This window comes from Triticum dicoccoides, chromosome 4B, assembly GCF_002162155.2.
Source record: "Triticum dicoccoides isolate Atlit2015 ecotype Zavitan chromosome 4B, WEW_v2.0, whole genome shotgun sequence".
Taxonomy (NCBI): Eukaryota; Viridiplantae; Streptophyta; class Magnoliopsida; order Poales; family Poaceae; genus Triticum; species Triticum dicoccoides.
Window position 1 is genome coordinate 681,349,568 of NC_041387.1, and position 7,811 is coordinate 681,357,378.

The following is a 7,811-nucleotide window of genomic DNA, read 5'->3' on the forward strand; positions in this document are numbered from 1 at the left end:
AGCCCGTTTTTGACCCGAACCTTCTTTGGTGGCGGTCGCGTGGGCCATTGATAATGCGGAGGCTTTCATCCACTGTGGAGGTGATACGTTACCGTGTCAGCGAGGAGGACGAGCACGTTCGTCGCTACATGGTTGCGTTGGTGGGCCGGTTCAACAATACCTCGCAGGTTCTTCAGGTATCTCACTGGAGTAATGATCATGTGATGGTTCCTTCTCTTTGGGTGTCCATTGCCAGCGCCGATACCCGTCATTCGCCAGGGTTGTAGTTGTATTAGTGATGTTATATGTATGATACTATTCGAGATGTATTAGTGGTAATATTCGACGATGTACGGACACAAGAGATGATTTAGTTTTGCTTATTGAATGCATGCTAATTCGAATACTAATTTATTTTATGATTTAGTTTTGCTTATTGAATGCTCAAATTGGAGAACTACTTCTATTTTGAATGCTCAAATTGGAGAGCACTATGCAAGGCGTATGCATTTGATTAGTTGATAGCTTATAGTATTTCACTAAGTCCTAAGATGAGGATAATAATGTTTTATTTATATTTTGTTTTTGAAGCAAAATCTCCATGTCGTCGCCGCCGTCATCCCCGTCACCGAGCCCCTCCGACCTCGAGGTGAGACCAGCCAAATCTCCATGTCAATATGAGTCCTAGAAGATATTTTTGTTCACATTTTCAACCATTGAAATGCAATGACCATCAAGTTTGAATGCAAATAGGATATGTGCTTGCCCAAGTGGCCATGTTTGTAGGTAACAACTCCGAGTGGCCTATGTTTTGCCGGAGTGTTGATTAATTTCCGTTCCAACAAATTTCAGGCGCTCGATATGTCCTTTTTTTTATCAAAGATCATGCTGGATTTTTCCGTGAATTTTGGCATGACTTGTGCTAGAATATGTAGGAAATATCGAGTGGCCTGGATTTTCTAGAAATATAATTAAACAACATTTTGGTTTGACTTTAAGTCTGTCGAGGCTCCATACATGACAATCAAAAAATAAGTGAGGGAGAAAGTCTGCACCATATATGAGAGAGGAAGAATCCCGATTGTTGTCGTGGGGGTCATTTCTCCTTCTTCTCCTTGTGCTAGACCTTTGTTATGCACTAGGGGAAGGAGGAGCAACGACCATCATTGACGGTCAAAAAGTCAGTGAGGGAGTGTGTCCACCATATATGAGAGAAGAAGAATGCCGACTGTTGTCGTGGGGGTCGCTTCTTCTTCATTCCCGAGTGCTAGACATTTTGGTTTAATGCACTCGGGGACGAAGGGAGGAGCGACCATCACCAACGGTCGAATATATACACCACGTGAGCTGAGAGTTTTCAAAATAAAACTCGACGGACCGATAGTCAACCCGTGCTGAATAATAATGATCTAATTTAGTTTTTGTAGTATATATATTGAATTTTAGAAGTTTAATCTTTGAATTATGAACATAGGAAATGTGGTCGGACGATGAAAGTCTCGCAGAGTACTCCTGGTGCGGCGACGACCGGGGTTTCTGCGACAGGCCTCACTTGGTAGAAGGTCGGCGCTTCAGCATTAAGCTCCAGGAGACCTTCGATGTTGAAACGGTACGCAACGACGCAAAGTGTTTTTTCGTAATTAAGCTCAACTTCTTCTTCCTCAATGTGTAATTTTCATCTTTTACAATTCGAGTAGCTTATCCCATGCCATGCAAGACATTGTGTCTTGGAGAGGATGGATTTTGAAGATTACGAAAATATGGAAACAAAGATAGTTCACCTAAGGACCCATCATGGTTTTGATTTTATTGTAAATCTATACAATTCTGAGAGCATATCCCATTTTGGTTGGCTGAGTTGGGAAGCACTTTGCAAGGCATATGATTTCCATGAGTGTATGCTTGTCACCATGGATCTTGGTGATCCTGACATCGAGGAAGACAATATGGACATTTGGGTCCTTGTTGATATGCTTCCAATTCTACCGCTATGTGAGTTTCTCAAATATAGTTATTAAGTTTATATTGTTTATTTCAAAATAGTTGACAACTTATTTCCATGGATAGCTTATTTTCATTCTTCAAAGAATGTGCGGAAGATGGTAGACAGAACCTACTACACCGATGGCGCAGAATTAACTTATCAAGAGAAAAAACATCTGATCTCATTTATTAATGATCTTGAGAATTACAATATCTATTATCAAACCCCTGCACATTATGGTTAATACGTGCCACTAGTGCACGTGTTGAACTACGGTAACATCCATGGAGATGGCATGGTAAGATTTTTTACTATTACAACATCCGTGCATCTTTTGCATAAATTCTTATAAAACTAAACTACATTGCTAACTATGAAGTTATTACTATGATTTTCAACAGAAAATCCCGACGGATTGTGTGCCTCATCTGATGTTTCCGAAAGGTTGCCTTGATGTTATGAGCTTACAGCCAGGTCATCCTACGCATCACTGATGTTCATACCGGATTTATAAAATCGATGAAGACATGACAATAAAAGATTGGAAAAAATGTATGGTCAGTCGTAGGGAGGTACTTGGAAGCAACATTGTGCGTCGCACAAGAATTGGAGATAGGATAATCTCCATTCTCCAGAATGCAGAGTCAGTGTCTATCTTGTTTTATGTTATTTTACCAAAGAGAGTGTAGTAGGTCCTATTAGAGAGGAGTAGGTCCTAGGTACAATGTGTTATTATGTGGTACAATGTGTTAGAGTTGATGATGATGAGGAGGAGGAGTTTTGATTATGACTAGTGACCAACTTGCTATATGATGTCTCATTGACGAAAATGAAGATCATGAGAGTTGTTATATGACAATGATGTATTATGACGATAAGTTGTTAATGATATAATGATGATGGTGATGATGATGATGAGTTATTATGTCATTGGGTGAAAGAACCACGGTTTAGTTTCAAATGGATGGATTCAAAGTATACCTGGCAATGGGCCGGGATTGGGACGGGCCTAAAAAAGCCCACGGCAGAAAACTGAGGCCCAGGCCCTCCCATGCCCTACCATCGGGCCTACTTTTCAAGCCCAAGCCTGGCCCATCTGGTAAAAAGCCCTGAAAAGCTCTTAGGGCTTTGGGCCATGGGCCGGACCTCTTCCTTAAAATGCAAATATGCCAAGCCCAAGCCTGTCCAGGCCCTGCTGGTGGGCTAAAAAATCAGGCCCAAGCCCGGCCCACGGACAAGCCCATCGGGACTAGGCCGTGGAATTTAGGGCTAGGCCTGGGTGGGCCGACAAGGCCGGGCCAGAGATGGCCAGGACTAATCCAAAGTGACCATTGGTCACTTTGGATCCATGCACTTGAAACTAATCCACGGTTCTTTCATCCAATGATGTAGTAACTCATTCGGATGTAAAAACAATCTCTAAATTGCTACTGTATGAAAACTTGTATAATGGTGTATGAATACAACATAAAACAAAAAAGAAATGCGTAACAATAGTAGTAGCGCGGGTAGAGAGGCGCGCTGCTAGTAACTACCAGTAGCGCTGTCTACCAAAACCGCTACTGCTAAGCAGGTATAGCAGTAGCACGGGCAAACACACGCTACTAACACACTTTAGCTGTAGCGCCGTATTAGTAGCGCGCCACCCCGCGCTACTGCTATACCTAAATCCGGCGCTACTGCTAGCCTTTTCCCTAGTAGCTAGTGGGTGCACCGGCCAAGCACGGGAGACCGCAAGGTGGAGAACCGTGCGAATCATGCCGGGCTTAACAACCGGAGTGAAGGTGTCAGTGAAGTCAATGCCAGCACGTTGCCGGAAGCCACGAACACCCAGCGCGCTTTATTGCGATCAAGGGTACCATCTGGACAGAGCTTGTGTTTGAAGGCCCACTTCCCTGTAATAACGTTGGCATGTCGAGGACGGGGAACAAGCTGCCACGTACGGTTGCGCAGCAGGGCATCAAACTCCTCTTGCATCGTAGCCATCTAGAGCGGGTCATGAATACCGGCTCGAACGGAGGATGGCAATGGCGATGGTGTAAAGGTAGATGCCGCGTGGACGTACTTGCCCGAGGCATAGCGCGAGCTCGGGCGAAAAACGACTGTACGGGCGTTAGTGGCTGGACCGACCACGGATGGCTCGACCGCAGTCGCTCACTACAAGAAATATGTCAACTTGTGAAAACCACTATTGTTCACTGAATGGTCACTCTTTTCAATTTGTGACCTTTTTGTGACCAAAAACATAAGGTCAAAAGCTGGCCGTCGTTAACTAACTATAGCGACCTTTCTTCTGGAATAGTCGTAGACGTTTATGATCAAAATATGTCTACTGTGGCGTTTTGGTCACTAGCAGCCTCCCCAGGCCACGTAGGCATCCGACGTGGCAATCTGATGTGGCACAAGAATCAGCCCGGTCCAATTCAGCGTTTTACATGGGCCTAGCCCAACAATTCAGCCTTTCTATATTTTTTCCTATGCTTTTATTAGCTACATGGGCCTGGCCCAAGAATTCGGCCTTTTTATTTTCTAGGCCATGGCCCTTTTTATTTTATTTTTTCCAAAAGATGAGCCCACTAGTGAGATGGGACCCAGTTGTCAGGTTCTAACAAGTGGGTCCCAGTTGTCACTGTTATATTCTTCAGATCTCAATTTTCCAGTAAATAAATAACAATATTTAAATCCGAACAGAGAGAAAACAAAATGCTTCAAACAGAGCATGACTAATCAGGAAAAATATGGTACACATCACGAATACAATCAGAAAGAGCCAAACTTGGCACATTATTAAAATCAAACTTGTTCATCCTGGTAACACAGCAAGGATGGTTCATCCTGGTAACACATTATTACAGAAAAATATGGTTCACATCAAGTTTACAATAAAAAATGTTCACATCAGGTAACACAACTATCACAGTATAACTAGCTCCAATGCTTCTCCCAACTTGTTCATCCTGGACCTCACGACAAAACATGTATGAAGGCCAGCATCTGCAAGTTATCAAGAAAATGGTTAGAACAAGCAAAATGCGACATTTTTACCATTTAAGCATAGAAGAACAGGGTCAACAACATTTCGATCTTTGAAAATGAACCAGGATTTCAATCTTTGAACAACAAAAAATTGATACAGTAGATCATTTGCGGTTTAAAACAACCCCTAAGGAGAGACATGTTGACACATTCATTTGGCAACATCTGTAGAAATTGAACCTCATAAACATGCAATGTGGAATTTGTATCTCAAAGAAGTATACATACTTATCAGGTTTAATTAGCACATAAACATGCAATGTGGAATTTGTATCTCAAAGAAGTATACATACTTATCAGGTTTAATTAGCACAGAGAAGCTAAATGGTAGTAACTCATGATTAGTACACAAGACATGATTCAGCAAAGTAGACAAGAAGGTGGCTACAGTACAAAAGTAACCTCATCACACAGAATAAATGAGTGGAACTACAGTACATCCTCTAAATTAGCATGTTCACAAGATTAAAAGTAAGAGCAGCATAAGCATATGAGTTTTGTTTGGCACCACCACATCAAACATAGCAACGCCAACGTGAAAAGTTTCAGCAGGCTTGGACTGCATATACAAGTTGATCATGGAACTAACAGACATGAACAGAATATAATAGATTTGTAATTAAACCTGATCATGGAACTAACAGACATGAACAGAACAGACTGCATATACAAGTTGATCATGTAACTCAACAATTGCCCTGCATATTAAGTGTTAAATAGATGCATACTCCAATGCTGAATGCTCAACTGTTGTAAAACATGCTGGCTATACAACATTGATTGAATACTACAGTAGTATATCAGCCTTTCTAACTATTGTGCCCGAATGCAAATGCATTCTATTAAACTGCCAACTGTATATTTTGCTAGACAAATGTTGCCCTTGATCTACTTAAAAAAGATGATGTCTCAACTGCCATATTTGCTCCTGGATGGACATATGAAACTAAACAACAACCTGACTTTCAGACTGCACAAAATCGGTAACGTATTGCTAACACTCTCCTAAGTTCTGACATACTTTTTGAAAGTATTCACCAAGTAATAGTGCAGCTGGTGGGGCCTCATTGAAAAAATCATGGGATGTTCTTCAGAGCTATCCAAAACGATTACCCTTCTACTCAGATTTTGATCAGGTACATCTCCAGTGATTATTACTTAGCACTAATTATCAAAACGTTGTTATTAATTATACTGGGTGCAGAAGTCAGTACATAATACACTCCTTATGTAAATACGGTTCGTTAGGATGCCATTATGTTATCTAAAATGTCCTATATATCTTTTTCTTGACGTCTTAAATGTTCCTGAAGAGTACCACAGGAACTTTCAGAGAATCATTTACTATGGCATTCAAAAGGAACAATTGATGTCATTAACAAATTTAAGAGTACTATATTCAACCTTCATTTTAATTTGATCTAGAATCATACTTCTGTACAAGTACGATCTAACAACCAGATACAGAACAACATTAGGAGGGGTGATCATGTTGGTGTGTGTGTGTGGTGTCACCTCTTACTCCATTCTTACAGATGGTGTTGGTGTACTTGAGCCCCGACGCAATGTTGTTGGAGATGATGAACGAGAAGCATAAGCTGTAGGCGCTGCCGTCCTTGAGCGCGAAGGCGTAGCCCTTCTCGCCGGGGATGAATGGTATGGGCAAGACCAGGTTCGGCCGATCCGGCGACAGGATGGTCAGGTTCGGCACCTTCACCTCTGGCTCCGCAGTCTCTGTGTTCCTCAAACAATTTCAGGGCCAATCAGGTAAATAATTGGTAGATGGATACGAAGTTGAGATCAGGCGGGTGAGGGGAACGGTGGTGTGATGTTAACCTCTGAGCTGCTTTGTGTCCACCTGCCCAAGCAGTTGCCCCTCCATCTCCTCAGACTCTCATCATCCTGCATTGACCATCATCATCAGAAACAAACGAGGATCAAATGGACAAATCAATTCAACCAATCAATGCCAGTTTTCAGTTCCATCGGCATCAGCATTGAAGAAAGTTTCCCAGAATGAACGGAATGGAAGGAAACGAGCAAACAAATCACTAATTAATCACTGATTGATCGGCGTTGGGCAGTTAATTACCTTGTCGAGCTCGAGCTGGTCCTTGAGGGGCACCTGGGGGCCGAGCACGACAGCGCGCTTGGCCTCCTCATCGTCCTCCTCCTCGACCTCCTGGTCGGGGTGGGCGGAGTGCTCATCCTGATGGTCCATGGCCGGCGACGCACGGATGTGCGCTCGCAACTCTGCCTCCCGCGCGAGGCTCCCTAGACGACGCCGCGACACCGACGGCGGAGACCGTGGCCACCTACAACGTGAATCGGAGGTCGGTCAGTCAGATCTGATCTGTGAGACCATGGATGAATCATGAATCGAAGGAGAGGGGTGCGTGCGTCGCTTACAAGGGCAAGGGTGCGGGGTGAACAGCATGGCTGCGACGGTGGCTGGATCCGAACGACGAAGGTTCGGCGCTGCGATGGCGGAGTCGAGGACCTGTGACCGACGAGGGCTTCCCTTCTGTCTCCGCCAGCCAGTCGAGGTGGAGCAGAAAGCCCCGCGGGCGAGTGAGGCAGAGGAGCATCGGAGGAGGACCTCGGGATTCTCTTCTATTGTGAGCGGGCGTGGAATGGCGGCGATGCGAGAGCCCCACGGGCGGCGAGATTGGTCGAGGACAAGGGAGACGAGGGGAGAGTGAGGGCAGCGGTGGAGGTGGGTGGCGGCGAGGTTCGGAGGGCTGGGTGGCGGCGACGAGGGGGACGAGGGGGATCTGCATCGGGGCAGAGGGGAGAGGATCTAAGGGGGGAG

General features: G+C 44.2%; 1 pseudogene; it reads right to left on the reverse strand.

Moving 5' to 3' along the window:
* Positions 1 to 4,686: 4,686 nt before the first annotated feature.
* Positions 4,687 to 7,220, reverse strand: LOC119293096 (annotated as a pseudogene).
* Between the last annotated feature and the right edge of the window lie 591 nt (positions 7,221 to 7,811).